The sequence below is a fragment of the Triticum urartu genome, chromosome 7A, assembly GCF_056163025.1.
Source record: "Triticum urartu cultivar PI428250 chromosome 7A, HENAU_Tu73, whole genome shotgun sequence".
Taxonomy (NCBI): domain Eukaryota; kingdom Viridiplantae; phylum Streptophyta; class Magnoliopsida; order Poales; family Poaceae; genus Triticum; species Triticum urartu.
In genome coordinates this window covers 237264453-237288809 of record NC_141879.1, presented here as the reverse complement: position 1 = coordinate 237288809, position 24357 = coordinate 237264453, and positions in this window count along the sequence as shown.

The window sequence follows — 24357 nt, the reverse complement described above, 5'->3', positions numbered from 1 at the left end:
TTGTCTACTTTGATTGAGAATAACAATGAATCTATGGATGTGAATTTTGTTGGTAGGAATAATTTTGGTAATAATGCTTATAGAGGGAATTTTAATCCTAGGCCATATCCTAGTAATCCTTCTAATAATTATGGGAATTCCTACAACAACTCTTATGGAAATTATAATAAGGTGCCCTCTGAATTTGAGAATAGTGTTAAAGAGTTTATGAATTCACAAAAGAATTGTAATGCTTTTCTTGAAGAGAAATTGCTTAAAGTTGATAACTTGGCTAGGAACGTTGATAGAATTTCTCTTGAGATTGATTCTTTAAAGCTTAGATATATTCCTCCTAAGCATGATATCAATGAGTCTCTCAAAGCCATGAGAATTTCCATTGATGAGTGCAAGGAAAGAACCGCTAGGATGCGTGCTTCCAAAGATGCCTTTATTAAAGCGTGTTCTCCAATTCCTATGAAAATCAAGATGAAGATCCAAAAGTTATTGATGTGTCCCCTATTAAATCTTTATTTTGCAATATGAATTTTGACGAAACTGAATATGATCTTCCTTTACCTAGAAGGCGTTCTAAAAATTCGGAGTATTTAGATCTTAATGATGAAATTGATGAAAGTGAGATTGAAAGAAATAAAAATCTAGATGTTGCTAAACCCACTATATTGGATTTCAAGGAATTTAATTATGAAAGTTTCTCTTTAATTCATTGTATTTCCTTGTTGCAATCTGTGCTAAATTCTCCACATGCTTATAGTCAAAATAAAGCCTTCACCGAACATATTGTTGATGCCTTGATGCAATCTTATGAAGAAAAACTTGAGTTGAAAGTTTCTATCCCTAGAAAACTCTATGATGAGTGGGAACCAACTATTAAAATTAAAATTAAAGATCATGAGTTTTATTCTTTGTGTGATTTGGGTGCTAGTGTCTCTACTATTCCCAAGACTTATTGTGATTTACTAGATTTCCGTAATTTTTATGATTGCTCTCTAAACTTGCATCTTGCGGATTCCACTATTAAGAAACCTATGGAAAGGATTAATGATGTTCTTATTGTTGCAAATAGGAATCATGTGCCCGTAGATTTCATTGTTCTTGATATAGATTGCAATCCTTCTTGCCCTATTATACTTGGTAGACCTTTCCTTAGAACGGTTGGTGCGATTATTGATATGAAGGAAGGGAATATTAGATTCCAATTTCCATTAAAAAGGGCATGGAACACTTTCCAAGAAAGAAAATAAAATTACCATATGAAACTATCATGAGAGCCACTTATGGATTGCCTACCAAAGATGGCAATACCTAGATCTATCCTCGCTTTTATGCCTAGCTAGGGGCGTTAAATGATAGCGCTTGTTGGGAGGCAACCCAATTTTATTTTTATTCATTGCTTTTTGCTCCTGCTTAGTAATAAATAAATTATTTAGCCTCTGTTTTGGTTGTGTTTTTTGTGTTTAATTAGTGTTTGTGCCAAGTAGAACCGTTGGGAAGACTTGGGGAAAGTCTTGTTGAACTTGCTGTAAAAAACAGAAACTTTAGCGCTCACGAGAACTGCTGTCATTTTTATTTTACGAGTGATATTTAGTTAATTATTTTTGAATATAATTAATAGATAAATTCCTCACGTCCACAAATTTATTTTAGAATTTTTGGGGTTCCAGATCTTGCGCTAGCTACAGATTACTACAGACTATTCTGTTTTTGACAGATTCTGTTTTTCATGTGTTGTTTGCTTATTTTGATGAATCTATGGTTAGTAAAATAGTTTATAATCCATAAAGAAGTTGGAATACAGTAGGTTTAACACAAATATAAATAAAGAATGAGTTCATTACAGTACCTTGAAGTGGTCTTTTGTTTTCTTTCGCTATCGGAGCTCACGAGTTTTCTATTTTGAGTTTTGTGTTGTGAAGTTTTCAAGTTTTGGGTGAATTCTTTTGATGGATCATGGAACAAGGTGTGGCAAGAGCCTAAGCTTGGGGATTCCCATGGCACCCCCAATATAATCCAAGGACACCAAAAATTCAAAGCTTGGGGATGCCCCCGAAGGCATCCCCTCTTTCGTCCACTTCCATCGGTAATTTACTTGGAGCTATATTTTTATTCACCAACATGATATGTGTTTTGCTTGGAGCGTCTTGTATTATTTGTGTCTTTGTGTATTAGTATGCCACAATCATCCTTGCTGTACACACCTTTTGAGAGAGCCATACATGAATTAAAATTTGATAGAATACTCTATGTGCTTCACTTATATCTTTTGAGCTAAGTAGTTTTGCTCTATGTGCTTCACTTATATCTTTTGAGCGTTATAATTTTGCTCTATGTGCTTCACTTAGATCTTTTAGAGCATGGTGGTGGATTTGTTTTAAAGAAACTATTGATCTCTCATGCTTCACTTAAATTATTTTGACAGTCTCTTAATAGCATGGTAATTTTCTTAATAATAATATGCTTGGTATTCAAGATTTGTGAAACTTTCTTTTGAGTGTGTTGAATACTAAGAAAAGATTGAAGCATGATAATTGTTTTGAGATATGGAGGTGATAATATTAAATTCATGCTAGTTGAGTAGTTGTGAATTTAAAGAATACTTGTGTTAAAGTTTGTGATTCCCATAGCATGCATGTATGGTGAACCGTTATGTGATGAAGTCGGAGCATGATTTATTTATTGATTGTCTTCCTTATGAGTGGCGGTCGGGGACGAGCGATGGTCTTTTCCTACCAATCTATCCCCCTAGGAGCATGCGCGTAATACTTTGCTTTGATAACTTCTAGATTTTTGCAATAAGTATATGAGTTCTTTATGACTAATGTTGAGTCCATAGATCATACGCACTCTCACCCTTCCACCTTTGCTAGCCTCTCTAATACCGCGCACCTTTCGCCGGTATCATACACCTACCATATACCTTCCTAAAAACAGCCACCATACCTACCTATTATGGCATTTCCATAGCCATTCCGAGATATATTGCCATGCAACTTTCCACCATCTAGTTCATCATGGCACACTCCATCATTGTCATATTGCATATCCCGGTACACCGCCGGATAAATTCACATAGAGTCATATTTTGTTCTAAGTATCGAGTTGTAATTGTTGAGTTATAAGAAAAATAAAAGTGTGATGATCATCATTATTAGAGCATTGTCCCAAGTGAGGAAAGAATGATGGAGACTATGATTCCCCCATAAGTCGGGATGAGACTCCGGACGAAAAATAAATAAAAGAGGCCAAAGAAGCCCAAATAAAAAGAGGCCATAAAAAAGAAAAAAAAAGAGAAAAAGCCCAAATAAAAAATGAGAGAAAAAGAGAGAAGGGACAATGTTACTATCCTCTTACCACACTTGTGCTTCAAAGTAGCACCATGATCTTCATAGTAGAGAGTCTCTCATGTTATCACTTCCATATACTAGTGGGAATTTTATATTATAGAACTTGGCTTGTATATTCCAATGATGGGCTTCCTCAAATTGCCCTAGGTCTTCATGAGCAAGCAAGTTGGATGCACACCCACTTAGTTTCTTTTTGAGCTTTCATATACTTATAGCTCTAGTGCATCCGTTACATGGCAATCCCTACTCACTCACATTGATATCTATTGATGGGCATCTCCATAGCCCGTTGATACGCCTAGTTGATGTGAGACTATCTTCTCCTTTTTGTCTTCTCCACAACCACCATTCTATTCCACCTATAGTGCTATATCCATGGCTCACGCTCATGTATTGCGTGGAGATTGAAAAAGTTTTGAAAAAGTTAGAGTATGAAACAATTGCTTGGCTTGTCATCGGGGTTGTGCATGATTTAAATACTTTGTGTGGTGAAGATAAAGCATAGCCAGACTATATGATTTTGTAGGGATAACTTTCTTTGACCATGTTATTTTGAGAAGACATAATTGCTTTATTAGTATGCTTGAATTATTGTTATTTTTATGTAAATATAAACTTTTGTCTTGAATCTTTCTAATCTGAATATTCATACCACAATTAAGAACATTTCCATTGAAATTATGCCAAGTAGCACTCCACATAAAAAATTCTCTTTTTATCATTTACCTACTCGAGGACGAGCAGGAATTAAGCTTGGGGATTCCTGATACGTCTCCAACGTATCTATAATTTTTGATTGCTCCATGCTGTATTATCTACTATTTTGGACTATATTGGGCTTTATTTTCCGCTTTTATATTATTTTTGGGACTAACCTATTAACCGGAGGCCCATCCCAGAATTGTTGTTTTTTTGCCTATTTCAGTGTTTCGAAGAAACAGAATATCAAACGGAGTCCAAACGGAATAAAATCTTCAGGAACGTGATTTTCTCACCAAACGTGATCCAGGAGACTTGGACCCTTCTCCAAGGAACAAAAGAGGCGGTCACGAGGGTGGGGGCGCCCCCCCTAGGGCGCGCCCCCTGCCTCGTGGGCCCCTCGATGCTCCTCCGGCGTACTTCTTCCTCCTATATATACACACGTACCCCCAAACGATCAGAACAGGAGCCAAAAACCTAATTCCACCGCCGCAACTTTCTGTATCCATGAGATCCCATCTTGGGGACTGTTCCAGAACTCCGCCGGAAGAGGGCCGTCATCACGGAGGGCTTCTACATCATCATAGCCTCTCCAATGAAGTGTGAGTAGTATACCTCAGACCTTCGGGTCCATAGTTAGTAGCTAGATGGCTTCTTCTCTCTCTTTGAATCTCAATATAAAGTTCTCCCCCTCTCTTATGGAGATCTATTCGATGTAATTTTCTTTTTGCAGTGTGTTTGTTGAGACCGATGAATTGTGGGTTTATGATCAAGTCTATCTATGAATAATATCTGAATCTTCTCTGAATTCTTTTGTGTATGATTGGTTATCTTTGAAAGTCTCTTCGAATTATCCGTTTGGTTTGGCCAACTAGATTGGTAGTTCTTGCCATGGGAGAAGTGCTTAGCTTTGGGTTCGATCTTGCAGTGTCCTTACCCAGTGACAGAAGGGGCGGCAAGGCACGTATTGCATCGTTGCCATCGAGGATAACAATATGGGGTTTATTTCATATTGCATGAATTTATCACTCTACATCATGTCATCTTGCTTAAGGCGTTACTCTGTTTTTAACTTAATACTCTAGATGCATGCTGGATAGCGGTCGATGAGTGGAGTAATAGTAGTAGATGCAGAATTGTTTCGATCTACTTGTCACGGATGTGATGCCTATATACATGATCATGCCTAGATATTCTCATAACTATGCTCAATTCTGTCAATTGCTCAACAGTAATTTGTTGGGAAAATTTTGTTTTTGCCACTCTAGATTTTGCCAATTTTCCTTATGCCACTCTAGATTTTGACATTTCACTTTTGCCACTCCTAGTTTTTGATAATTATCACAATTGCCATTCCGATGGCAAAAGCAAAAATTTTAGAGTGGCAATTGTGATACATTTCAAAAGCTAAGAGTGGCAAAAATGAAATAAAATTATTTAGCTTTTGCCATAGAATGGCAATTGTGATAATTGTCAAAAGCTAAGCGTGGCAAAAGTGAAATGTCAAAATCTAGAATGGCATAAGGAAAATTGGCAAAATCTAGAGTGGCAAAAACAAAATTTTCCCTAATTTGTTCACCCACCGTAGAATACTTATGCTCTTGAGAGAAGCCACTAGTGAAACCTATGGCCCCCGGGTCTATTCTCATCATATCAATCTCCATCACTTTAATCTTGCTTTGCTTTTTACTTTGCTTTTACTTTTTACTTTGCATCTTTATACCAAAAATACCAAAAATATTATATCTATTAAATCTCACTGTCGTAAGTGACCGTGAAGGGATTGACAACCCCTAATCGCATTGGTTGCGTGTAGCTATCGTTTTGTGCAGGTTCGAGGGACTTGAGCGTGGCCTCCTACTGGATTGATACCTTGGTTCTCAAAACTAAGGGAAATACTTACGCTACTCTGCTGTATCATCCCTTCCTCTTCGGGCAAAACCAACGCAAGCTCAAGACATAGCACTCCCACTTGCACTAGAGTCAATAATCTAGATTACATTGTAATGATTCTAACACCCATGGAGTCTTGGTGTTGATCATGTTTTGCTCGTGAGAGAGGCTTAGTCAACGGGTCTGCAACATTCAGATTCGTATGTATCTTGCAAATTGCTATGTCTCCCTCCTTGACTTGATCGCGGATGGAATTGAAGCGTCTCTTGATGTGCTTGGTTCTCCTGTGAAATCTGTATTCCTTTGCCAAGGCAATTGCACCAGTATTGTCACAAAAGATTTTCATTGGACACGATGCACTAGGTATGACACCTAGATCGGATATGAACTCCTTCATCCAGACTCCTTCATTTTCTTCTTCCGAAGCAGCTATGTACTCCGCTTCACACGTAGATCCCACCACAACACTTTGTTTGGAACTACACCAACTGACAGCTCCACCATTTAATAAAAATATGTATCTGGTTTGTGACTTAGAGTCATCCGAATCAGTGTCAAAGCTAGCATCGACGTAACCGTTTACGGCAAGCTCTTTGTCACCACCATAAACGAGAAACATATCCTTAGTCCTTTTCAGGTATTTCAGGATATTCTTGACCGCTGTCCAGTGATCCACTCCTGGATTGCGTTGGTTCCTCCCTGCTAAACTAATAGCAATGCACACATCAGGTCTGGTACACAACATTGCATACATGATAGAACCTATGGCTGAAGCATAGGGAATGACTTTCATTTCTCTCTATCTTCTGCAGTGGTCGGGCATTGAGTCTGACTCAACTTCACACCTTGTAACACAGGCAAGAACCCTTTCTTTGCCTGATCCATTTTGAACTTATTCAAAACTTTATCAAGGTATGTGCTTTGTGAAAGTCCAATTAAGCGTCTTGATCTATCTCTATAGATCTTGATGCCCAATATATAAGCAGCTTCACCGATGACTTTCATTGAAAAATTCTTATTCAAGTATCCGTTTATGCTATTCAGAAATTCAGTATCATTTCCAATCAACAATATGTCATCTACATATAATAACAGAAATTCTATGGAGCTCCCACTCACTTTCTTGTAAGTACTGGCTTCTCCAAAAGTCTGTATAAAACCATATGCTTTGATCACACTATCAAAGCGTATATTCCAACTCCGAGAGGCTTGCACCACTCCATAAATGGATCGCTGGAGCTTGCACATTTTGGTAGCACCTTTTGGATCGACAAAATATTTTGGTTGCATCATATACAACTCTTCTTTAAGATATCCATTAAGGAATGCAGTTTTGACATCCATTTGCTAAATTTCATAATCATAAAATGCGACAATTGCTAACATGATTCGTACGGACTTAAGCATCTCTACGGGTGAGAAGGTCTCATCGTAGTCAACTACTTGAACTTGTCAAAAACCTTTTGCAACAAGTTGAGCTTTGTAGACAGTAACATTACCGCCAGCGTCAGCCTTCTTCTTGAAGATCCATTTATTCTATATGGTGTGCCGATCATCGGGAAAGTCAACCAAAGTCCACACTTAGTTCTCATACATGGATCCCATCTCAGATTTCATGGCCTCAAGCCATTTTGCGGATTCTGGGCTCATCATCTCTTCCTCATTGTTCGTAGGTTCATCATGTTCAAGTAACATGACCTCCACAACAGGATTACCGTACCACTCTGGTGCAGATCTTACTCTAGTTAACCTACGAGGTTCGCTAGTAACTTGATCTAAAGTTTCGTGATCATCATTAGCTTCCTCACTTACTGGTGTAGGAATCACTGGAACTGATTTTAGTGATGAAAAACTTTCCAACAAGGGAGCAGGTACAAATACCTCATCAAGTTCTACTTTCCTCCCACTCACTACTTTCGAGAGAAACTCCTTCTCTAGAAAGGATCCATTCTTAGCAACGAATATCTTGCCTTCGGATCTGTGATAGAAGGTGTACCCAATGGCTCCTTTGGGTATCCTATGACGACACATTTCTCCGATTTGGGTTCGAGCTTATCAGGTTGAAGCTTTTTCACATAAGCATCGCAGCCCCAAACTTTAAGAAATGACAACTTGGGTTTCTTGCCAAACCACGGTTCATAAGGTGTCGTCTCAACGGATTTAGATGGTGACCTACTTAACGTGAATGCAGCTGTCTCTAAAGCATAACCCCAAAGAGATAGGGGTAAATCAGTAAGAGACATCATAGATCACACCATATCAAGTAAAGTACGATTACGACATTCAGACACACCATTATGTTGTAGTGTTCCGGGTGGCATTAGTTGCGAAACTATTCTGCATTGTTTCAAATGAAAACCAAACTCGTAACTCAAATATTCTCCTCCATGATCAGACCGTAGAAAATTTTATTTTCTTGTTACGATGATTTTCCACTTCACTCTGAAATTCTTTGAACTTTTCAAATGTTTCAGACTTATGTTTCATTAAGTAGATATACCCATATCTGCTCAAATCATCTGTGAAGGTGAGAAAATAATGATATCCACCGCGAGCCTCAATGTTCATTGGACCACATACATCAGTACGTATGATTTCCAATAACTCTGTTGCTCGCTCCATTGTTCCGGAGAACGGAGTTTTAGTCATCTTGCCCATGAGGCATGGTTCGCAAGTACCAAGTGATTCATAATCAAGTGATTCCAGAAGTCCATCAGAATGGAGTTTCTTCATGCTCTTTACACCAATATGACCCAAACAGCAGTGCCACAAATAAGTTGCACTATCATTATCAACTCTGCATCTTTTGGCTTCGATACTATGAACATGTGTATCACTACTATTAAGACTTAGTAAAAATAGATCACTCATCAAGGCTGCATGACCATAAAAGATATTACTCATATAAATAGAACAACCATTATTCTCTGATTTAAATGAATAATCGTCTCGCATCAAACAAGATCCAGATATAATGTTCATGCTCAACACTGGCACCAAATAACAATTATTTAGGTCTAAAACTAATACCGAAGGTAGATGTAGAGGTAGCGTGCCGACGGTGATCACATCGACTTTGGAACCATTTCCCACGCGCATCGTCACCTCGTCCTTAGCCAATCTTCGCTCAATCTGTAGCCCCTGTTTCAAGTTGCAAATGTTAGCAACTGAACCAGTATTAAATACCCAGGCACTGCTGCGAGTATTAGTAAGGTACACATCAATAACATGTATATCAAATATACCTTTCACTTTGCCATCCTTCTTCTCCGCCAAATACTTGGGGCAGTTCCACTTCTAGTGACCAATCCCTTTGTAGTAGAAGCACTCAGTCGCAGGCTTAGGTCCAGACTTGGGTTTCTTCACATGAACACCAACTGTCTTGTTGTTCTTCTTGAAGCTCCCCTTCTTCCCTTTACCTTTTTTCTTGAAACTGGTGGTCTTGTTGACCATCAACACTTGATGCTCCTTCTTGATTTCTACCTCCGCAGCCTTTACCATTGCGAAGAGCTCAGGAATCGTGTTATCCATCCCTTGCATATTATAGTTCATCATGAAGCTCTTGTAGCTTGGTGGCAGTGATTGAAGAACTCTGTCAATGACACTATCATCAGGAAGATTAACTCCCAGTTGAGTCAAGTGGTTGTGGTACCCAGACATTCTGAGTATATGTTCACTGACAGAACTATTCTCCTCCATCTTGCAGCTGTAGAACTTATTGGAGACACCATATCTATCAATCCGAGCATTTGCTTGAAATATTAACTTCAACTCATGGAACATCTCATATGCTCCGTGACGTTCAAAACATCGTTGAAGTCCTGGTTCTAAGCCGTAAAGCATGGCACACTGAACTATCGAGTAGTCATCAGCTTTGCTCTGCCAGGTGTTCATAACATGTGGCCTTGCTCCATATCAACTAAACCATGTCCGATCATCACGTGAGATGGAGTAGTTTTCAATGGTGAACATCACTATGTTGATCATATCTACTATATGATTCACGCACGACCTTTCGCTCTAAGTGTTCTGAGGCCATATCTGCACAAGCTAGGCTCTTCAAATTTAACCCGAGTATTCTGCGTGTGCAAAACTGGCTTGCACCCGTTGTATGTGAACGTAGAGCTTATCACACCCGATCATCACGTGGTGTCTCGGCACGCCGAACTGTAGCAACGGTGCATACTCAGGGAGAACACTTATACCTTGAAATTTAGTGAGAGATCATCTTATAATGCTACCGCCGAACTAAGCAAAATATGATGCATAAAGGATAAACATCACATGCAATCAATATAAGTGATATGATATGGCCATCATCATCTTGTGCTTTTGATCTCCATCTCCAAAGCATCATCACGATCACCATCGCCACCGGCTTGACACCTTGATCTCCATCGAAGCATCGTTGTCGTCTCGCCAACTATTGCTTCTACGACTATCGCTACCGCTTAGTTGTAAAGTAAAGCAATTGCATGGCGATTGCATTTCATACAATAAAGCAGCAACCATATGGCTCCTTCCAGTTGCCAATAACTGTGTTACAAAACATGATCGTCTCATACAATAAAATTTAGCATCATGTCTTGACCATATCACATCACAACATGCCCTGCAAAAACAAGTTAGACGTCCTCTACTTTGTTTTTGCAAGTTTTACGCGGCTGCTATGGGCTGAGAAAGAACCGTTCTTACCTAGGCATCAAAAACCACAAGGCGATATAGTGATTGCTTTCTGATCTTCAGAAAGAACCCTGTTCATTGAATCCGATTCAACTAAAGTTGGAGAAACCGACACCCACCAGCCACCTGTGTGCGAAGCACGTTGGTAGAACCAGCCTCGCGTAAGTGTGCGCATAATGTCAATCTGGGCTGCTTCATCCAACAATACTGCCGAATCGAGAATCAACAAGTGACGGCAAGCAATATGTATATACCCACGCCCACAACTCCTTTGTGTTCTACTTGTGCATATAACATCTACGCGTAGACCTGGCTCGGATGCCACTGTTGGGGAACGCAGTAATTTCAAAAAAAAATCCTACGCACACTCAGGATCATAGTGATGTCTAGCAACGAGAGGGGAGAGTGTTGTCTACATACCCTCGTCGACCAGTGTAAGCATTATGACAACGCGGTTGATGTAGTCGTACGTCTTCATGATCGACCGATCCTAGTACCGAAAGTACGGCACCTCCGCGATCTGCACACGTTCAGCTCGCTGACGTCCCATGAACTCTAGATCCAGCTGAGTGTCGAGGGAGAGCTTCGTCAGCACGACGGCATGATGACGGTGATGATGATGCTATCGGAACAGGGCTTCGCCTAAGCACCGCTACGATATGACCAAGGTGGATTATTGTGGAGGGGGGCACTGCACACGGCTAAGGGATCAATGATCAACTTTTCGTGTCTATGGGGTGCCCCCTCCCTCGTATATAAAGGAGTGGAGGGGGGAGAGGTCCGGCCTCCTAGGCACGCCCAAGGGGGGAGTCCTACTCCCGGTGGGAGTAGGATTCCCCCTTCCCTAGTTGGAGTAGGAGAGGGAAGGAAGGGGGAGAAGGAGAGAAGGAAAGGGGGCCGGCCCCCTCCAATTTGGATTGGGCTTGGGGGGGCGACTTTGCCCGCCTCCTGCTCCTTTCCACTATGGACCATTAAGTCCCATTGACTCCCCGGGGGGTTCCGATACCCCCCCGGTACTCCGGTATATGCCCGAACTCTCTCGAAACCTTTCCGATGTCCAAACATAGTCATCCAATATATAGATCTTTATGTCCCGACCATTTCGAGACTCCTCAACATGGCCGTGATCGCATGCGGGACTCTGAACTACCTTCGGTACATCAAAACACATAAACTCATAATACTAATCATCACCGAACGTTATGCGTACTGACCCTATGGGTTCGAGAACTATATAGACATGACTGAGACATGTCTCCGGTCAATAACCAATAGTGGAACCTGGATGTTCATATTGGCTCCCACATATTCTACGAAGATCTTTATCGGTCAAACCGCATAACAACATACGTTGTTCCCTTTGTCATCGGTATGTTAGTTGCCCGAGATTCAATCGTTGGTATCTCAATACCTAGTTCAATCTCATTACCGGCAAGTTTCTTTACTCGTTACGTAATATATCATCCCGCAACTAACTCATTAGTCACATTGCTTGCAAGGCTTATAGTGATGTGCATTACCGAGAGGGCCCAGAGATACCTCTCCGATACTCGGAGTGACAAATCCTAATCTCGATCTATGCCAACTCAACAAAAACACCATCGGAGACACCTGTAGAGCATCTTTATAGTCACCCAGTTACGTTGTGACGTTTGATAGCACACTAAGTGTTCTTCCAATATTCGGGAGTTAAATGTTCTCATAGTCATAGGAACATGTATAAGTTAAGGAGAAAGCAATAGCAACAAACTAAACGATCATCGTGCTAAGCTAACGGATGGGTCAAATCAATCACATCATTCTCTAATGATGTGATCATGTTAATAAAATGAAAACTCATGTCTATGGTTAGGAAACATAATCATCATTGATTCAACGAGCTAGTCAAGTAGAGGCATACTAGGGACACTCTGTTTGTCTATGTATTCACACATGTACCAAGTTTCCGGTTAATACAATTCTAGCATGAATAATAAACATTTATCATGATATAAGGAAATATAAATAAGAACTTTATTATTGCCCCTAGGGCATATTTCCTTCAATAAGGTAGTATCTCAAGACAGTTATTCAACACATACCAAACCATTTTGTCCAAATCTTTAGGTTTGTCCTCTTGTCGACTCTTCTGTGTAACTCTAACAGAATAATCGAAAACATTGAGCCCGGGATTGTCTTCACCCACCTCTTTGCTAAGTTGATCAGTTGTTTCAATGGAACCCTCGGCTCTAGCTCTGTTCCTAACATAGCCCTTGAAAGTTACTAGCCTCCTTTCAATAGGGTACATCCAGCCATACTGTGCTGGACCTCTAAGTAGTGCCTCATTGGGTAGATGAACAACCAAATGCACCATCACATCAAAGAAGGCTGGAGGATATATCTTCTCAAGGTCGCATAGGATAGTTGGTATCTTGTCTCTAAGACGCTCCAAAGCATCCACCCTGATATTTCTACTACAGAGTTCCCTGAAGAATTGTCCCAACTCTGCAACTGCTCTGTATAGGTTAGGGCGGCCCAATCCTCTAAGGATAACAGGTAAAGCCCTTCGAAGTAGGATGTGGCAGTCATGAGTTTTCAACCCTTGTACCTTGTTTCCGTCTGCACCGACTCTCCTTTCAGGGTTGTGTGGCGTCCTGGGAATGGGGGTACCCAGAATTGCCTGCTTGTGGCCCAGGGCGTGGCTCCACCAACGGCCTAGTACGGCCCATCTTCATCAGCTACCACTCAAGACTCTCACGAGGGGCCAAGCCTCATGAGGCGGACGACACCAAGACCTCCTCTGGGGCAGCCTCGCTAGGCTGGCTCCCGAGGAGCGGAGATATCTATGCAAGGGGCACCTCGCGAGGTCCGCGTGACGTGAGCCATGACGACCAAGTCCAGGCGGGTGCTAGCGGGTGCAGGGTCCCAGTTTCCTCTTTGGTGCTAAAGGGGCAGACACTGGCAAGGAGTCCTGAGACATCAGGCAAAGGTTGCCATTCGGTGCAACAAGACCAAGACTAGCAGGACGGAGGTCACCGCGGAGCCCACAGTGGCGTCACCACCAGAGCCTTTGGCAGGCGAAGACCACCTTTTGTCAGGATAACTTGTAATAGTTGCCTCCCTTCGAACTTGGCTTTGTGGGATCCCTTCCCGCCTAAACATTTGGGAAGAGGACTAGGGCCTCTATAAATAGGACTAGCCACCACCGTAGCCAGGGATTGGCTCATCTTGGATCGGATCCACTCCACCAAGGCCATCTCACCAGCTCATCAAGCTCAAGAACACCTCTCCTCAGGAGGCTGTTCATCCACGGTAATAGTTCATCCTTAGCCCACGAGGCAATCCACCACACCACACTGGAGTAGGGTATTACACCACAATGGTGGCCCAAACCAGTATAAACTCTCGTGTCACTTGTTCCTTGGGTTCGGTGAGCTAGGCCTTGAGATTGTTGCGAGAGCGAGCTAGGGAGAGAAAGATCTTCGTGCGCACCCCAGTGTTCAAACCTCAAGGGTTTGTCGGAACTCGCAATCCGACATTTGGCACGCTAGGTAGGGGTGCGTCGGAGCTTCGCCTCTCCGCTTGCTTCATCCTGCTCCCATGGCAGGCACCGCTCCTCCAATTAGGCAGGCAGGCTCCTGCGGATGTACCGCGGGTGTCCGGGCCTTCACCCTCACTCTACGATAGGTGTGGTGGCTGCGTAAATTCAAGCCAGAGATGCTGCCCCGCTACGACGGTGTGGCAGATCCAGCGGCCTTCCTGTAGGTGTACGAGGAGGCCGTTGTCGAAGCCGGAGGCGACGGCCAGGTCATGGTCAACTGGTTTCCCCTAGCCCTGGCCGGCGTGCCACGCGCCTAGCTGCTCAGTCTGCCAGGATCCTGTGTAGCCTCCTGGGAGGAGCTGCACAATCTCTTCATCGCGTGCATCGCGACACAGATGCCCCCCGCCGTAGCAGCCCTCCTTGGTGGTTCGCACGCACCACCCACGGGTTGCCACGTCAAGCAGTTCATCCGTCAGGTGGGCGCTGCCCGCGTGCAGCAGGGGGATCCCCCAGGTCTGGTGGCGCCCCAGGCCGACCTCACCTTCAGCTCGGAGGACCACCCAGCCATCACCACAGGCTCGGGCGCGCTCCCAATGCTCTGCACACCCACCATCTGCAACGTGGCTATGACCAAGACCCTCATCGACGGCGGAGCCGGCCTCAACATGCTCTCCGTGGAAGATTTCGGGTTGCTTCATGTACCATACGGCCGGCTCCACCCCACCAAGCCTTTCTCTGGAGTCGGCGTCGGCTCCACCAGCCCCCTGGGGAAAATACGCCTCCCGGTCACCTTTGGTACCCGCGACAACTACCGCACCGAGCTGATCGACTTTGACATCGCTCACATTGGCCTCCCGTACAACGCCATCCTCGGGTACCCTACCCTGGCTCAGTTCATGGCAGCAACCCATCCAGCCTACAACCTCATGAAGATGCCAGGGAGCATCAGCATTCTCACCGTAGCTGGGGACACCAAGAAAGCACTGACGGCTCTCAAGCTCGCCTTCAGGGCCGCCGCGGCAGCACGCCCAGCCGACGGAGCCACCTCGGGGGCTAAGGGGGATGCGTCAGCAAAAAAGAAGCAGTTGTTCACTCAAGGTCGGGCTGAAACCAAGCAAGTACCAGTCAAGCAGGACGGGGCACCATAGGCGCCAACCTCGATCCCGACCAAGAAGAGGCACTGGTGAGGTTCCTGCATGCGAACAAGGAGGTATTCGCCTGGGAGACCAAGCAGCTGGTGGGGGTCCCAAGGGGGGTAATCGAGCATCACTTAAGGGTGTGCCCCAATGTTCGCCCTGTGAAGCAGAAGGCGCGACGACAGTCCATGGAGAAGCAGTCCTTCATCGTCCAGGGAACCTACAAGCTACAAGATGCGGGTGTCATCCGCGAGGTCCGGTACCCAGACTGGCTGGCGAACCCCATCGTTGTGCCAAAGAAAGGCGGGAAGGAATGTATGTGCGTCGACTTCACCAACCTCAACAAAGCCTGCCCTCAGGACCCGTTCCCACTTTCGCGCATCAACTAGATCGACGACTCCACCGCCGAGTGCGACCTGTTGTGTTTTCTAGGTGCCTTCTCGGGTTATCACCAGATCAAGATGGTGGTGGAGGACATGGAGAAGACGGCCTTCCTGACCCCGTGCGGGGTATACTGCTACACCTGCATGCTGTTCGGATTGCGCAACGCTGGGGAACCTTCCAGCGGCTGATGCACTTCGCCTGGGCTAGCAACTCGAGAGGAACACTGAGGCCTACATCGACGACATCATGGTAAAATCTCGGGAAGCGAGGACCCTCATACAAGACTTGGAGGAGACTTTCGCCAGCTTGCGCCAGGTGGACCTGCGGCTCAATCCAGAGAAGTGCGTGTTTGGCATCCCTTCAGGTAAGCTACTGGGTTTCCTCGTGTGGCATAGGAGGGTCGAGGAAAACCCGGAGAAGGTCAAGGCGATAGAGGACATGAGCCCGCCCCAAACTCTCAAGGAAATGCAGAAGCTCGCGGGTTGCATGACCTCATTGGGGCGCTTCATCTCCAAGCTGGGAGAACGCGCCCTGCCATTCTTTAAGTTGATAAAGAAGAAGGGCCCGTTCTAGTGGATCCCAGAGGCCGACCTGGCATTTCAAGACCTCAAGAGATACTTGACCAGCCCTCTGGTGATGGTCGTGCCTCGACCCCTCGAGCCCCTGGTGCTCTACCTGGCCACCACGCCCCACTCAGCGAGCGCGGCGTTGGTGGCTGTCCGGGAGGAGCGCCAGGCCAAGGATGCGCCGCGTAATGCCGTACCTTTAGCCGGGACGGTGCAACGCCGAGACGGCACCACTGAAGCCACAACAACACGCGCGGACGATCAGACCCCACAAGACGGCGTCTCCGGGCCTGTGGAGGCCATGGTGGGCAACCGAGCTCCTGAGGTACCCCTGCCTCGGGAGGCGCCACAACCTCCGGAGGCCACAGGCTCCACCAACGCTCCCACCCTCATCGAGCACCCAGTCTACTTCATCAGCATGGTACTATGGGATGCAAGGGCACAATACCCCATGCCGCAGAAGCTTCTGCTCGTGCTCCTGGTGGCCTCACACAAGCTACGTCATTATTTCCGAGGCCAACCAATTAAGGTTGTCTCAGCCTACCCACTGGAGAGGGTGCTCCGGAGCCCCAACGCAGCGGGAAGAGTCGCCGAGTGGAACATTGAGCTGCAGGCGTTTCAGCTGGAGTTTAGCACAACCAGGGTCAACAAGGGGGCTGCCCTCGTCGACTTCATGCCAGAATGGACCGATGCTCCGGAACCTGAAGCAGGCGAGAACCGATCCCTCTCGCCAGGAAGTGAAGCGCCAGATGGATGGGTCATGTACTTCAATGGCGCTTTTGCACGCTAGGGCGTGGGGGCTGGAGCCGTGCTCATCTCGCCCACCCAAGACAAACTCTACCATGTTGTGCAACTCTGCTTCCAGCGGGGCGAGAAGGTCTCCAACAACATCGTGGAGTACAAAGGTTTGATCGCTGGCCTCAAGGCTGCGGCGGCCTTGGGGGTGAAGCGCCTCACCATCAAGGGTGACTCCCAGCTCCTCGTCAACTTCTCCAACAAGGTGTAAGAACCAAAGGATGAGCACATGGAGGCACACCTCACGGAGGTACGGAAAATGAAGAAGCAATTCTTGGGCCTAGAACTGCAGCATGTGCCCCACGGCACAAACAAGGAAGTGGATGATATTGCCAAGAGGGAATCAAGGCAATAGCCCTAGGAGCCCGGCGTCTTCGAGGAGCGGCTCTTTAAGCCTTCAGCGGCCCCTCCAGCTGCGGAGCCTATGCCGCCTCAGGAGGAGCTCCCCCCACCACCAACCTCAGGAGCTCTCGCCTGCGGCCCGACCTCAGGAGCACGCCTGCTCCTTCCGCTTGAGACTCGGGAGGGGTGCTGGTATGAAGAATTCAAGGCGTACCTACTGCGGGGGACACTGCCAGAGAAAAAGGAAGACACAGAGCGTGTGGCCCGGCAGGCTACGGCATATTGCATCCATGACGGTGAGCTATACAGAAAACGACCAAATGATGTTTCTTTGTGATGCATCTCCATGAAGCAGGGGAGCGAGCTACTAGCTGACATACAGGGCGGGGACTGCGGGCATCACTCATCATCGCACATCCTGGTTGGCAATGCATTCCGCAACGGGTTCTACTGGCCAACGTCACTCAACGACGCAACCGAGCTGGTAACGTCCTTTGAGGCCTGCCAGTTCCATGCCAAGCAAATCCACCAGCCGGCCCAGGGCCTCCAGACTATCCCACTCATGTGGCCGTTCACGGTCTTGGGGCTGGATATCCTGGGTCCGTTCCCACGAGCGCCCGGGAGCTACCGCTACCTCTACGTCGCCATCGACAAGTTCACCAAGCGGGCAGAGGTGGAAGTCGTCTGCACCATCCTAGCTGGGTCGGCAGTTAAGTTCATCAAGGGCCTCATGAGCCGGTTTGGGGTCCCTAACCGCATCATCACCGACAATGGCTCACAGTTCACTAGCAATCTCTTCAAGACATATTGTGCTAACCTTGGAACATAGATCTGCTACGTGATACGTCTCCAACGTATCTATAATTTTTGATTGTTCCATGCTATTATATTATCTGTTTTGGATGTTTAACGGGCTTTAATGTACCTTTTATATTATTTTTGGGACTAACCTACTAACCAAAGGCCCAGTGCAAATTGTTGTTTTTTTGCCTATTTCAGTGTTTCGCTGAAAAGGAATATCAAACGGAATGAAACCTTCGGGAGAGTTATTTTTGGAACAAACGTGATCCATGAGACTTGGAGTTTACGTCAAGAAAGAATCGAGGAGGCCACTATCGGAGTCAAAACCGGCAAATCTCGGGGTAGGGGGTCCCGAGCTGTGGATTCTCTGATCAATGGTAACAGGAACGAAGGAGACGATGTTTTACCCAGGTTCGGCCCTCTTGATGGAGGTAAAACCCTACGTCCTGATCTTGTTTATATTGATGGAGTATCAAGTACAGAGTTGATCTACCTTGAGATCATATGTTGTGGTCTAAAACCTGAGGGTATAATGAATAATGTCATAATCATCTTGCGACTAGCCTGGCCTCGGCTTATATAATGTACCGGAGGCCTAGGATAACAAGAGTCCTAGTCGAATACGTTGGTGAGTCCTTGTCTTGATCATCAACTCTTGTGGAATATTCCTCATGTGCGGCATGGGCTGCCCGAAGTGGCCCATGAGTGAACCGCCATGGGGGTCCTCGGCCCGATCCAGCTGGTCGGGAGACGACGTGGTGAGTACCCCCTAGTCCAGGACACCGCCAGTAGCCCCCTGAACTGGTCTTCAAGTTGGGGTCACTCCTTGATTCTTCTGAACTGTTCTTCATCTTCGGTCATCGGTCTTGAAAACTGGTTCAACAAATATTCTTATCTTCAATCTTGAGGATCGTCGAAGTAAATTCGAAGAGTTTACACGTCGGGTATCCTGAGGAGCCCCTTTAAGTTATCGGTCATTATTAATGCCTTGTTATTTTTACGCCCACCTCGGGTTTGCAGTGTTTCCCATGCGGCGGTGTCCTCTCGCGTCCGAGATCCATTGCCGGGCTGCATTCGAGGTATCTTTTGCATCCGAGCACCAACGCCGGACAACTTCCGAGCTTCAACGTCGGAATGTATCTGAAGAGTATTGTTACAGTCGAGCTCCAACGCCGAACTGTATCCAAGCTCCAATGTCGGACTATGTCCAAGCTCCAACGTCGGACTGTATCCGAGCTTCAATGCCGGAATGTATCCAAGCTCCAACGCCGGACTATATCCGAGGTGTCATAAATCACCTTGGTTCAAAAAAGTTGAAGGAGTTTAGCCAAGCTTAATGCCGGAAATGCCCTCTATGGAGCCAGCCACTGGCGCCCGAGCTTTATGTTGGACTGCTTCTGAGGTGGTGCGCCACCCCGACCACGGGCCGATTTTTTGTCAATATTTTTGATTGGTGCAATTTATTCTCTGCCGAGATATATAGCCAGTAGCCCTCAAGGTGTGTATCGGTCTAAAACCCGAGATGCACCTGAAGGATAACATAAGACCACTGGTCCCAGTAGCCCCTGAGACTCAGGTTGATTCGCAAAATCGGCCTGAGGATCAACTCCTAGCTCGGCAGAATGCTTCGGGACACAAAAAGCGGTGTGCAAAGTCCTCGAGACTCAGGTTGGGTGCGGCCGACCAACCTGAGGATCATAATCTTCTCGAAAACTATATTGCACTTAAATTTTCTGCATTGGATTACCAATGCAGTAGCCCCCCGAGAATTGGGTTGGGCCATGGCCGACCCTAGGATCGTACCTCCTCGGGAACTAGTTCAGTTGTCATGTATGTTTGGACAATATCGAGGTGGGGTTCGGTAGAAAAGATACCAAACTATAGTTTTAGAAAAGAGTTTCATGCCGAACACCTCAACCAAGAGAATGTCCTACTTCCCGAAAGGAAAAAATAGAATAGGTGAAAAGATGTTATAAGCTCAATGGCCAAAAACATGCGTAAAAAACTTTACGTCTAGATTGAATCAAGCTGTTTTGGTGCCAATAAGGGATTGGTCTTAAAATTGTACTTCCCTCGTGCTTTGACATGACAAATTCGATCTGTAGACTTCAAGTGGGTCAGCCTTCGGCTTCAACCTCCCTATCCCGAAGGCGGAGTGTTTCTCAGGCCAGTTTAGTGAACTAAACGCGAGCGGCTTTAGAGAGAAACCAGGCTACCCGGCTATTGATCATACACCTGAGTCGATAAAGGAGTGGTAGAAAAAGATTTTGCAACGACTAAGAAGAAAACATCTATTACAAAACTGCTCATATTAATTTAAGAGCCCCCAAGTGATTTGGGTAAAAGAATTTATGTATAATGATTGTATGTACCGAAGTACTTATATCATATCTGTGTTCACTCAAACTTTAAAGGCGTCTTAACCGACCGTCGGCTTCTCCCTCTTCGGTCAAGGGCCGAAAAGTGTTATGTACTCCACCTATCGAGAGTATCGATGGTGTTTCCGATAACGAGGCAATCAGGCCATAAGGCTGTAATAGATAAAGCGCGCTCAGGGAACTTATGCTATATTACTGACGAAGTGTAAGAAGCATCTTCGAAGAAAATAGTACCTCCACCAATACCTTTCTTCGGTTGCTCATTGTTACTATGAGACTTGTGCAATGGATTGTTTGTACTCACGAGTTCCATTGTGTGCTGACCATGATTGAAAACAATAAGAGCGCTAGCTTTCGGCTTCACCCAGTCTGAGGTCCGAGCTCGGATGACCCGATCGTGACAATCACAGAGGTGCGCCCTTTACTCCCTAGCCGAACAATCGGGAATGTAGGGGTAAACACAGGAGCAAGGCAACCCAGCTTGCGGAACACTTAAGTCAACATGGTGCATATTGTGGCGTAATACACGAACAAGGAACGAAGCCATACAAGTATAATAATATGCAAGAGGAAAGGTTTCATAAAGGAAGCCCCCAAGTAAACGGGGTATTTGAATTTGTGTGTCACAAACAAAGTTTTGACAAGGAGGTTTTTCACAAACAACTTTTTTCCAAAAAAGTATAATGCTTGGTCAAACTGAAAAAATTGAAAACTAAAAGTTTTTTAGCATTAAAGCGACTTAGCTGGTTAATGTGCTCGGTATTGATGACGCGCTCCGATCTTACGGCGGGATGAGCTCCCAGTCCCTAAGCCGGTACCGAGGGGCAGAGCAAAGAGCTCGACACTCCGAAGTGGCGACATAGCACGGCCGATGCAGGCTGGCAGTGTGACGCCGAAGTACCCGGCGTGGGTTAATGAAGTGATGAATAAGCCCCCGATCCAGCCGAGGTGACGTGGTATGTCAATACGCCGAGGTGACAGCGCTGCCCAATCTGGATCATTTACCTGTGCACAGAAGATAGTGCAAGCAGGAGATAATAGCAATAATAATAATAATATTTTAAAAAAATATGCATGATTAATAATTTATGAAAAGTGAGTAATAAAAGAAATCTGGCTTGTGTGCCGAACACTCGATGAGGCAGAGCTCCCTCTGCGATGCCGAAGTCCCGAGGCGACCGAACATGTCGGTATGGCAATTCGACCAACAAGGTGATCACGCAAGCCGATTTAGGGCTATTGGGACGATGACGTCGGCTTGCCGAAGTGACCGCGTGACGCAGTCGAAGTCGATTACCTACACGTGTAAAATAGTGTAGTCCAACAATAACAACATAAATATATAAAAATCCTTGCGTAATTAATTTACGCAAGATAATTCATTTAAAGATATGTGGCCTGGCGCCGAAGTCAATGTCGATGCACGGCGTCAGCATGATGCGGTAAAGGCGTGGCAAAGCCTGACTTCACGGGTCGGTCCGAGTTCCGGATGCGGCGCTCGCCGAACTATTTACGGAAATTGACCGAACCACCATATGACCGTTGTTAATGCGGCCACCATTTGATAGACCTGTGTACAGATGATGGAACAAAGCAGAGTAATAATTCCTTGGGAAAAATAAACCCAAACAAGCAAAAATTATTAGGATAAATAGCACCTGGTTTATTTGTTGTAGCAATCCGCAGAAAGGTGACTCCCAAAATTGGGACCCGATCCGCACACCCATTCCCTGATGGGCGATAAAGCGACGGCATGGCGATGCTAGCAAAGGTTGGCTTGCCGAGACAAAGCCCTCGGTCCAGCTAACATGACGAAACTGGTCGGCTAGTGACGCCGAAGTCACCAGATTATGTTGATGAAGAAATAGCCAATTCCTCGGTCCAGCTGAGGTGACGGAGCAGGTCGGTGAGGAGACGTTGCGGCTGCCATGACAGTGCGGCCATGCCGATGCAGGTCATGACTTGTGATGCGGTCAATGCCGGCTTGATGAAGTGACCATGCGGCGATACCGGTGTGCCCGCTCTGTGTAATCCGTGGGGCAGTGATGTTGGTGATGATTTATCCTTCACAATGCCGAACTCTTGTTCGGCTTGCCGAGATGATGATCCGAAGAAGTTGAGCTCAGCTCAACAAAGCGGCGACGTGTCTAGCGCAGGTCGGCAGCCGTGGAGCAATACTGCCGGACTGGTTTGACACCAGCGTGATGGTGAAGATTACCTCGGAGGAGGCTTAAAATTTTATGGGTGCGTGTTTAAAAACAACACATAATACCCTAGAAAAAAATTCCTTCAAAAAGGTTATCCAATATCCCGTTCATGAAGAAACATGAACTCGGGCCGGAACCGTATTCGTGTAGAAAACATATCAAAAAATTGTTCCACTCATTGGAAGGTTCCCGGAATTTGAACCGTCGGATCGAGCTGAAATTTGGAGGGGTGGTAATATGAGAATTACGCAGCAGATGAACAGTTGGATCTTCCAAAGGACCTCCAAGCTGGGCTCTGGAGACCACGCCCTAAACTCGACTAGATTCCCGTCCAGATTTGACAGGCTCCGGTATATCGTAGATTGCCATAGATTCCTCCATCGGAACTCGACGATATTTTGCATGGTTGTTGTCGACTTAATTCCGCATAGTTCCACCAAAGGAATCGTCAAAGCGATGCTCGAGGAGGTGGTGGCAGTAGATACAAGTTTGCTATTTCGGAAAAACAGCATGGTTGCCCGAGGGCAATGTTGACGTCGAGCCCCCGAGCTCCATGGATGATTCCTCCATGATCTTGATAGAGATCAGAGTTGATGTTGATGAAGTCCCTCGTCCGAACATGATAATTGGAGGTAGGGCACAGTTCTCGGTCAAGCCAAGGTGATCGGTCGAGGCAGCGACGACGATGTCGAGATGGCAGTTGATCTGCAGGCGAGTCATTGATCCTTTTGCCGGTCACACAACGGAACTCTCAATGAAAGCACCATTTTCGGATTCAAAACCTTCAGATCTCGGGGTAGGGGGTCCTGAGCTGTGGATTCTCGGATCAATGGTAATAGGAACGAAGGAGACGATGTTTTACCCAGGTTCGGGCCCTCTTGATGGAGATAAAACCCTACGTCCTGCTCTTGTTTATATTGATGGAGTATCAAGTACAGAGTTTATCTACCTCGAGATCATATGTTGTGGTCTAAAACCCGAGGGTATAATGAATAATGTCATAATCATCTAGCGACTAGCCTGGCCTCGGCTTATATAATGTACCGAAGGCCTAGGATAATAAGAGTCCTAGTCGAATATGTTGGTGGAGAGGAGTCCTTGTCTTGATCATCAAGTCTTGTGGAATCTTCCTCGTGTGCGGCATGGGCTGCCTGAAGTGGCCCATGAGTGAACCGCCATGGGGGTCCTCGGCCCGATCCAGCTGGTCGGGAGACGACGTGGTGAGTACCCCCTAGTTCAGGACACCGACAGCCACGAGGCAGGGAGGCGCGCCCTCCACCCTCGTGGGCCCCTCGCAGCTCCACCGATGTACTTCTTCCTCCTATATATACCCATATACCCTGAAAACATCCAGGAGTACCACGAAATCCTATTTCTACCGCCGCAATCTTCTGTACCCGTGAGATCCCATCTTGGGGCCTTTTCCGGCGCTCCGCCGGAGGGGGAATCGATCACGGAGGGCTTCTACATCAACACCATAGCCTCTCCGATGATGTGTGAGTAGTTTACCATAGACCTTTGGGTCCATAGTTATTAGCTAGATGGCTTCTTCTCTCTCTCTTTGGATCTCAATACAAAGTTCTCCTCGATTCTCTTGAAGATCTATTCTATG